The following is an 11,068-nucleotide window of genomic DNA, read 5'->3' as shown; positions in this document are numbered from 1 at the left end:
ACACATACATGCTCTGCCTTCTGAGACACAGCACAAGCCTTGTACTACCACAAAAATAGGAAATGACCGAAGAACGCAATGCCTTCAATGGTCCTGAAACAGTGGCCCACAGCAGTGGGTATCAGTAGATATGGTAGGCAGCCTCTTCTGCCCTCAGCTAACTGCTTAAAAGAGAACTTTCTTGAGCAAATAGTTATTTTTAAAGTAAGGTTATGGAAGTAATTGAGCATTTCCATTACAACTTCCAACTGTAATCTATTGTTATGTATACGTGTGTGCATGTATGTGTAGATACAAACACATATGCATATGTATGTCTTAACTACCATGTTCCCTGTTCCTGCACAAATGACATCATGGATTCCTGACTGTAGTCTTATAGAATGATAGTAAATTCAATAAAAGTCTAGCATAATACAGTGGAGAAAGAAGAGTCATCATCCCATTTCTTTTAACCACTATTGATTGTAAATTATTGAATAAATGAGGACTAGGGAAAAATCTATTGTGTTAAAAAGTCAGAAAGCAGTGGTGTTTTTCAGGACTGTGAAGCAAGTAGGTATCTTGGGATAATTTAAGTGTTTGAAGTACATGAGGTGTGGTGATTTTTTTTTTTAAACAAGCAGATTTGCACAGGGAATATTTGAGTATCTCAGACCTCCATTCTAAACTGCAGATTAAATAAAACAGTAAGAACAGAAGTTAAATGATGATTAAAGATAGGATGGCAGCATTTAAACCTGCAGATTAAAGATGAAAGGTATTGCCAAACATTATCAGGTAAAACATCTGCTACAATACATGAAAGATGCCTCAAAGTACAACGTATCTTTTAGAAAGTGCATGTTCTGGATAAGACTTTGATATTCACTTGGAAAACAGAATAATTAGTAAAGATTAAGGAAATGGTTCCCAAAGTTTCTTGGTTAATAACATTCACTTGGCATGAAGTTCTGTAGAAATAAAAGTTTATCAGTGTAACCACGCATTATTTTTAAATTAGGCACTGTTATTTGATCTCAACCAAACTGAACTGATAGCTTGCTGGATCTCAAAGACTACCTGTGTTAATTACAATAAAATTTATTGGTTTTCTTATGACATGAGGGTAGTTTTATTTTTACCCAAGCACATCAGGAAAAAATGCAATCTATTCCTTGAGTGGATAGCTAAATGTTTTGACTCAGTCCTGGGAGAACTTGCTTCATTCTCTTTATCCATTTATAGGTCAGTGGTGTGCCTTGCAAAAGCATGTGTGTGGGGAGGGGGCTATGAAATAGAAAAATAAAATTCTTGGGTCACAAAGATTTGGGGTAAAAATCCAATTGTTTACAAGTTTGGTACTAGTGGATATTTACTATAACTGAGGTCAAGTTACCTTCTTTACATAGAGAAAATAATCCTTTTTTTCAAAACTATTAGGAGGATTTCTAAGTCCATTTAGCAAAGTAGGATTCTCAATGATGCTGATGATTATCACTATTGGCCTTTAATGTATTTCTTTAATATCTCCTAGAAAACTGCATTTCTGAGTAGGGTACTAAATAGAGTTGTATCATAAAATCTTGAATGAGTCCCTGACTAGGATCCCTTTTTCTATTACGTTTTGCCCACAAAGTGTCACTTCTTGGGAAGGCCATCAACTGGATGCAGAGAAAGAGGTCACCTGCTGCACATACCATGGCCAGTGGCAAGTGACAAGTCTGCGTCCTGGGAAGCAGTGTGTGGAACCTCATTGAGTGGTAGGTTTTTATCTAAACACCCCCTACAGCTAAAAGATGTGAGAAATGCTCTGGTTTAACAAAATAAAATAACTTGCAAAATGAGGGACCCCAAGGGAACTTATTTCCACTGGGCAGCTGACTCAATTACACCGCACAAATGACCTTCTGAAGTCCCCATCTTTCCCAGCCGTGGCTGTAGAAAGCTGTGTACAGCTGAGACCCTTCACTTGGGTCAGTGTCTTCTGCTTTAGATCCTGCAGTAAAAAATGGTTTTAGGATTAAGAGGGTAATGTAGAAGGTCAAAATAGTGTCTGATTTTGTTTTCATCCTACCTGGATGTGAGTTTTTAATTTTTTTCCCCAGTACCGGGGATCAAACTCAGGACCTTGAGCTTGCCGGGCAGGTATGGTGTCACTGAGCATGTGAGCTTTAACATGTCATTTTTTCCTCCTGAAAACTTCATGGAGCCTCGCATAGGGACCTCAGAAAACAATAGAGGCTGCTTAAGCTGAGCAAGCGCCAGCAGCCCCCAGGCCCCTCCCGTGTCGTTGGGCCCCAGGGCCCTCCTGGCTCTCATGCTGCCATGGCTGACAAGGAAGCAGCTTTTGACAGCAAAGAACATGTGCTCAAGGAGGAGTACAAAATATGGAAAAAGAACACGCCTCTTCTTTACGGTTTGGTGATGACCCATGCTCTAGAGTGGCCCGGACTAACTGCACAGTGGCTTCCAGATGTAACCAGACCAGAAGGGAAAGATTTCAGCATTCCTCGACTTGTGCTGGGCACACACACATCGGATGAACAAAACCACCTTGTGACAGCCAGTGTACAGCTCCCTAACCATGATGCCCAGTTTGATGCATCACACTATGACAGCGAGAAAGGAGATTTGGAGGTTTTGGCTCCATTAGTGGGAAAATTGAAAGAGAAATCTAGATCAACCATGAAGGAGAAGTAAACAGGGCCAGTTATATGCCCCAGAACCCTTGCATCATTGCAAAACAAAGACTCCATCCAGTGATGTTCTTGTTTTTGATTACACAAAGGATCCTTCTAAACCAGACCCCTCTGGAGAGTGCAACCCAGACTTGCGTCTCCGTGGACATCAGAAGGAAGGCTACGGGCTTTCTTGGAACCCAAATCTCAGTGGGCAATGACTTAGTGCTTCAGATGACCATACCATCTGCCTATGGGACATCAGTGCTGTTCCAAAGGAAGGGAAGGTGGTGGATGTGAAGACCATCTTTACAGGCCATACAGCAATAGTAGGAGATATTTACTGGCATCTGCTCTATGAGTCTCTGTTTAGGTCAGTTGCTGATGACCACAAACTTATGATTTGGGATACTCAGTCAAACAACACTTCCAAACCAAGCCACTCAGTTGATGCTCATGCTGCTGAAGTGAACTGCCTCTCTTTCAATCCTTATAGTGAATTCATTCTTGCCACAGGATCAGCTGACAAGACTGTTGCTTTGTGGGATCTAAGAAATCTGAAACTTAAATTGCATTCCTTTGAATCACAAAAGGATGAAATATTTCAGGTTCAGTGGTCACCTCACAATGAGACTATTCTGGCTTCCAGTGGTACTGATCGCTGACTGAATGTCTGGGATTTAAGTAAAATTGGAGAAGAGGAATCTCCAGAAGATGCAGAAGATGGTCCACCTGAGTTGTTGTTTATTCATGGTGGTCACACTGCCAAGATATCTGATTTTTCCTGGAATCCCAGTGAACCTTGGGTGATTCGTTCTGTATCAGAAGACAATATTATGCAAGTGTGGCAGATGGCAAAGAACATTTATAATGATGAAGACCCTGAAGGAAGTGTGGATCCAAAAGGACAAGGATCCTAGATATATCTGCACTCATGATTTTAGACTCCCCTTTTTTCCTCTCAACACTGAGACTGATTTAACACTGGTTTGGAGACACACAGACTTTGTTCAGCTATCCCTCCATAATAGGTACCACCAATAATACTATTGGCCCAAAAAGTAAGTGTTTTCTAAATATTAACTGGGGTACTTGATTCAGCAAAGTCACAGACTCATATTTAAATTTTCTTTAGGAATTTTCTGTTAACAAACCCAGGTCTAAAGTAGCTACAGAAAGAGGAATATAATGTGTGATTATTTTTCTTCTTAAGATAAATCCCCAAGTTTTTCAGACTTGCTTCAGTAAAGGCTAAAGTGAGTAAGGAATAGAGCCAAGTGAGGTTAGGTGTCTGAGCCATGAAGTATAAGTACTGCAAAATGTCATTTTTATTCAGGAATTAGGGGAGAACCAAGTCATAGATTCCTACTCCAAATCTTCATACTTGACTTTCCAGGATGCACATTTTTCCTATGTACACCAGTCTCCTCTTGGTTTATTCAGTTAAATCAAAGATACATATTCCTCTTTTCCTATATATTTTTGCTTGTTAGTGTATTTCTTGAGGTGTTTTCATATTATTCCTTTCTTTTCTGTGAAACGGTTTCTGTTGTTTTTTGTTGTTATTTTAACTTGGGACCACCAAGTTGTAAAGATGTCAGTTGTCCCTCAGGTAGACTGTCCAATTGAGAAGGGTGATTTGATAGCTTATATTTGCTTTGAAAATTAAATTAACCCCGATAAGAGTTGCTTTTCTTTAAGAAGTTAGTCCTTGGCCACTAATTTAATACCATCTCCATTTTAGGTGATCTGTTTCACCAGCAGGCCTGTTATTCTCCCCGACTAACTATGTAAGTGCTTACAATGGAATAAATTGCTTTTCTACATAAACAAACAAACAAACAAACAAGCAAACAAAAAACTTCATGGAGGCCTTAGAATCTTTGTCTTAGGATCATGTTGAAGTATTGGCAGAACGGAAGGCAAAGCGTTTCAGTCATTGTAATTCTTTTACTAACCCTGTTACCTTATGTACTCATGAACTTGGCATGCCACCTATCTTCCCTGTGTGGCTCTGTCCCAGATCTGATAGACACAAGTGGGAAAACACTTTGTCTCCTGCTCTCTCACTGTCGCTCCTTCTCTGTCCCGTTTTGTTTGTCCTTCTATACTCACTAAATGAGATGTTGGAAGTTACAACCTCTCACTGCTCAGACTCCTTGTCTTGTTTTTTGTGTTTTTTTTTTTATCTCTAGTCATTCATAGATCAGAAGTTACTTGCGAAGTTTTTTTTTTCTTCTGTAAATGACCACACAGTAAACATTTTAGGCTTTTGCAGGGCACACAGTCTCTGCCACAATCATTCAGCTCTGCCATCAGAGCACAAAAGCATCCAGAGACTGCACATAATGAACCTGGATGTGTTCCACTAAAGCAAGTTTACAGAAACAGAAAGGAGTCCTGATCTGGCCCTAAGCTGTAGTTTGTAGACCCTGCTCTAGATGACCTCAGTCCTATGACTTTTAATGTTCTCTAAATTCTAGTGATCCTTAAATGCAGATTTCCTAGCTGCAGATCTATATGCATCTCCAGTTGCCTACCTGATATTGCCAGGACTCTCAAAACTAACATTTCAGAGACAACTTCTGATTACCTCCTCCCTATGCAAATTGATCCTTTTCTGTATTCTTCACCTCAGTCAGTGGTATCTGTATCCTATCCAATTGCTCAACTGTGAAATGTTGCAGTTGTCTTTGCTTTCCGCTTTTTCTAACATCCTTCCATTAATTTATCTGCAATGCAATTGGCTCAACCTTTAAAATACATTCCAAATCTGACTGCTTCTCACAATCCTGGCTCCTGCCCCTCTGCTCGGGGACATAACTTGTCTTTCCTGGGCTCCTCAATGGCTTCTGAGGGGTCTTTGTTCTTCTACTCTTAATCCAATCCTCACCCAGTAAAACACTTACAAGAGCTTACCACTAGCCCTGGAGTAAGCCAGAAAACCTTTATCAGGGTCCTCAAAGGGCCTGTGGTCTGGTTCCTGACTTCCTGTGGACTTTATTTTCTGTTGTTCTTCTCCCACTGGCTACCACACTAGCCTTTCTATGCCTTCATCCTGAGAGCTTGCTCCTATGTTAGCCTCATGGTGGGTGCTTCTACCTCTGCCTGGAGGGCTCTTCCTTTATTTAATCACATGCATCTCTCTCTCACTTCTGCCCATAGGTCTTCTTGACCATTTACTGAATAAAATAACACTCTCTTCAGGTACTCTCACCTTATTCTACTGCAGACCATTTAGGAACTGCAGTGTTTACTACCTGACAGTGGAGTGCAAATGCACTCATTTATTATTCGCTTCTACTACTAAAACGCAAGCTTTGCAATTTAGGGAAATTGGCATTTTATTACTGTGACATCCCTCTTCCTAGAAGAGAATGTGGCACAGAGCAGCTACTCAATAAATAACTGCCGTCTGTTCTCATAAATAAATGAGTGGGTGAGGAACCACAAAATTTTTTTCTTTGTAAAGTTCACAGTCCAGGGAGGTGGTCCAGAGAACCAAACAGTCAAGCAGCACAGAAAGACCCTTGATAAGACCAGGAAGAGAGGACTCTAAAGTTCCGTTCCTCCCCCAGAGAGTGGTTGCCAGAATAGAACAATCTTTTCAAAAGGGAAAGACCTTAATAACTACTTGGGGCATGGCCTCTGGGTATGTTGGAGGCCAGAGAATCCTGTGAGGCTGAGCCATCTAAAACTTGGTATGATTTTTCCCATTGCTTCTCTCTTATCTGAGTTAATATTTGGTACCTAAATATTTTTTACTTATTGTAAGGTAAGTAAATTGTTCAACTGTAAAGTCTGATCTTTGGGTTGTAATCATCCCTGGGAAGACAATAACTATGAGATTGGTGACATTTCTTCTGTTGAGAGCTTTCCCTTGGTGACACAGTGGGCAGTTGCATCCTATCAACACCACCTGCCTGTGTGGTGATGCCTGGGGATGCGGGCTTAAAGGAGAGGAGTAAATTCACTGCTCACCCTCATCCTAGGAATCCTGTCCTGCAGAGATTCAATTGTCTTGGTTTGTTGGGGCAACTTTTAAGTGAAAGGGGGGGAAGCCTAAACACTAAGAAAAACAAGAGTAATCAGATTAAGCTTCATTCTTTCCCCTGCATTTCCAGAAATGCAGTTTAATCACATTTTCCACTTTAAAAATACACACCTTCAGATTTTCCTGAATTTAAATCCACCAAAGCTTTTAGTACGTCCAAATTTTCATTTGAAGTTTCATGAAACCAGCAGGGATGAGAATTATCCCCACATTATATGTGATAAGTTGTTTTTCTTTTTCCTGCCGATGGTACCCCTTGGCACCTGTTTGAAAACTCAAGAAGAATTAATTAATGAGATACAGCACATTGACAAAATACCACATAATGACACCTGAAACAAGGCTATAATCATAATAATGTATTTCCCATAATCGACAGTGGTACTTTTCTGTAATTTCAGAAATTGTTCAAGATAGAAATTCACAGCCAGACTGGGCAAATCCATGCTATTCATTTTGAATACCGGGTATGAGGATTGCAAAATACATGAAGCCATTAAGATTTACTTCTGACCTACAAAAGGGTATGGAAAAATACTTCATGTTCTATCTTTGGAAAATTGTATCACTCTTCCAGATAAGTGATGTGAACTCATGTATCAAAGACATATGTCCCAAACTAATCTCTAAAAAGAAAATTTTTTGATATAGAATTGGGAAGGGGACATATGTCCAATATGCTGAAACAAATAGACATCAATGATGTTTGAAAACAGGATTTCCCCCTGCTCATTTAATATCTATTAATTTAAAAATAGATTCCATTGATTTTAGAAAACACCTCTACACCACTATTCTTTCACGATCATTTTTAGGGACTAAGTTGTGTCATCTCAAAACTGTTATGCTGATGTCTTGAGCCCCAGTATATCTGTATTGCAGAGAGGTCCTTTAAAGAATTATTGGTAAATGATAATATTATTAAATGAAGTTACAAGGGTAGTGCTCTAACTAATCGGACTGTTTCTCTCTCTCTATCTCCCCACCACTATCATATGAGGACACAGCTAGAACACAATTAACTGCAAGCACAGAATGGAGGCCTCATCAGGCATCCACTGTGCCAGTATCCAGAACTCTGAAAAAAAATTTGGTTGTTTCAGGCACCTTGCAATGGCAGCCCCAGCCAACTAATAGAGTCATGTTGGGGATACAAATCAAATACAAAACAGGGGTTTAAATCTCCAGGATCCTGTATAACAGATTTAATATACAGCTTAGATTTTTTAATCTCAAACTGTTTGTTTCAGATTTTAGAATATTTTAAATTTTGAAATATTTACATTGATTTTATTGATATACTTAATTAAAAAAAATCCAAACTTCTGAAATACTTCTTGAGAGTTGATATGATTCCCAAAATATTTCAGATTCTGGGATTTTTGGATTAGAGATATTCACCCTGTGGTTACAGTATTTTAGGAGCAATGTTTAGATTTGTTAACCACTAATACAAGTCAATTTTTCTTTATTTCTAATTGAAAGGATTAAAATTAATCCTCTGGTTTGCTCTCTCCTGAATATTTCGAGATATATTTGATTGGTAACACATGAGACATAAGTATGGTGACCAACTATCTGTTGTTTTGGACTGAAGTGTTTCTGAGATGTGGAACTTCTGGTGCTAAAACCAACAGGTGTCCAACAACAGAGATGCATTGTGCCCTGTGATGCAGCCCATGACCTAGTGTCATGGGCTCTGGGCAATTAGTCCTGGGCCTTTCCTTGGAGAAGTAGGACTTGCAACAAGGATTTTCCAGTCAGTGTCTTGCAGGGGTGACCAGTCACACCAGTAATTTTAACAGATGTATTTTCTTACAAAAATGTCTAATTATGTATAACAAATTGTTGATTAAGAAACTGAACAGTGGTGCTGCCGCTTGCCTTGCAAGTGGAAGGTCCCGAGTTTGATAAAAAGAAACTGAAAAGGTGGAAGAAGAAGAAGAAAGAGGAGGAGGAGGAGGAGGAGCAAGCAGAGGAGGAGCAGGAGGAGCAGGAGCAGGAGGAAGAGAAGGAGGAAGAGGAGAAGGAGGAAGAGGAGGAGAAAAGAAAACAGCACAAATTTATCATAGAATAGTAACTTGCAGCAAGCAGGTTCTACCACTAGGGGGTAAATGGAATAAAAGAAAGAGATTGATATTCAAAATTTAGGAATGGCCTTGGGCAGAGAAGGAAGAAAGGAAGGGGTGAAATAACAGTGGTGAAAATAATCTAAATATGTTATACACACCTATCAATATAGCAGCACAAGTTCCATTATTCTGTGCTGTTAATATGCACCAAAAAACAACAACCACAGCAACAATCTCCATGAGAGTGCGCTGGGGCCCAGACTCCTGGGCAAGGGCTGCTGGCTGGTACTAACTCCAATAGGGACAATGAGGTTAGCTGTGGAAGTGTTGGCAAGACTGAAACTGAAACCGATTGCTACTCTCACAATGAAGTGCGGCTGGTAGGGTGGACAAGCATTGCTTCAGTGATGCTGATAGGAGCAAGGACTGTGTTTCATGTTACTTCTCAAGCCTTCCCTTTTTGGAAAAACTCAATGAGTAGCCAGGAGGGCAGACGTTGGTTATATAGTTGCAGTCTAGCATCACTAAACAGAATATCTGAGAAGGGTTTGTTGTAGAGACAGTAGCTTAGTATTACTTGGTTTGGGATGGTAGTAGGTGGTTCGGGAAGAGCGGTAAAATGTTCAAAAGGTGCTGGGTAGCAGAAAGTGTGACAGGAATCCACTACAAAGCAATCATCTGTCCCAAAGCCTATGCACCTTGCTCAGGAAGACTGAGGCAACTGCGGGCACCAGTCGAAAAAATGCCTTGTAAACATCAGCAGCTTCTTAGGAGCTGAAGGGATACAGGACAACAGCAAGAAGTGAAGGCTGACCACAAAAGCATGGCAAGAATTTAAAATCTTCATGCTGTGGAGGGTGGGACATGGAGGAGCAGTTGGCCTGTTTGTTTCAATAATCATTAACAGTAGCAGGGACTGGAGAAAGGAGCCGCTTTTGGATCAGGTTCTCCATGACTCATGGGATTCGATCATCAGGGCAGTGTTGTAATGTTGATATTCCTGACCATTTTATAAAAGAGCAAACAAAGTCTTGAAAAAGTGAATTAACTCATGTCATTATGTCATTTGTGGAATGGGAATTTGAATTCAGGGTTGTCTAGCTTATCCCATTACATAATTGATGTTTACAACAATCATCTTGAAATAACAAGGCTACAACTCTGTGACATCTATTTCTCCCACTCCCAAAGGGAAGCAGGTTTCTGGAAGGGAATAAGAACAGAAACGGAGCCACAATAGACATAAAAGTAAGAAGAAAAAGGAAACTCCATGATCCTGCAAATGGAAAATGTTCCTGCTTTTTTTCCATAGTTCCATGGGTTTGAGGTCGCTGATGGGAGGAGTGAAGTGATGTGAATCTAGTAGAGGAACTGGCTAGTGAATCCCAGAGGAATTGACTTTACTGGGGATGCATGTTTTTGGGGGAGGGAGGGACATGCCATCTCTTGATGTTTTTTACTTTGGTTTTAATTGCAAGATTACGAAGGAGCCCATTTCTGGTCTACAAAGGAAACAGAAGTTGGAAAACTAAAAGGAGGTTAGGATGGGGCCAGAGGAATGGGCTCTCAGGGCCTGATTCCATGGAACTCACTGATGTCTAGGAAAAGACGACTTCTAAGTCTTGACAATGGCTAGTCCAGACCACTGAGGATTACTCTTCCTCTAAAGTTGAAGAGCTATAGGGTTGGAGGTAGGAGACAGACAGCATATGGTACGGATACTCACTGGAATGCTACTCATTCTTAAAAAGGAGTAAACCTTGTCATTTGTGACAACAAAGGTGATCCTAGAAGATACTGTGCTAAGTTTATAGCCAGGCACAGAAAGATAAATGTCTGTAACACATGATTTCACTTACATGTGAAATGTAAAAATGTCTATCCTGTGGAAACAGTAAAAAGAGTTAACAGAGGCTGGGGTGGAGGGATTGGGATGGATTTGTTGAAAGACACCAAGTCTCAGTTGGACAGAAATAAGCTCAAGAAATTTATTTTATATCTATATGACTATAGTTAGTAATAATGTATTATAAACTTGAAAATTACTGAGAGTAGATTTCAGGTATTCTTACCACAATGAAATATGTATGTGAGGTAATATGCAAGTTAAATACCTTCATAGAGCTCTCTCTCTCTCTCTCTCTCTCTCTCTCTCTCTCTCCCCCCCCACCCCCCTCCAAGCCTGGGGCCAAAATTGCAATCTTCCTGCCTCAGGCTCCCAGTGGGATTACAGGTGTTACAGGTGTGCCCCACTATGGACAGCAGGAAGTGCAATATTTTAG

General features: G+C 40.2%; 1 pseudogene; it reads left to right on the top strand.

The window, feature by feature from the left end:
* The first annotated feature begins 2,259 nt into the window (after window positions 1-2,259).
* Window positions 2,260-3,580, top strand: LOC147824466 (histone-binding protein RBBP4 pseudogene; annotated as a pseudogene).
* The last annotated feature ends 7,488 nt before the right edge of the window (window positions 3,581-11,068 follow it).

Source organism: Heterocephalus glaber, unplaced genomic scaffold (assembly GCF_053883595.1).
Source record: "Heterocephalus glaber isolate CG9 unplaced genomic scaffold, H.glaber_assembly_v1.0 deba00001538, whole genome shotgun sequence".
In the NCBI taxonomy this organism is placed as follows: domain Eukaryota; kingdom Metazoa; phylum Chordata; class Mammalia; order Rodentia; family Bathyergidae; genus Heterocephalus; species Heterocephalus glaber.
Note: the sequence above shows the minus strand (reverse complement) of the source record. Positions and strands in the feature narration are given on the sequence as shown.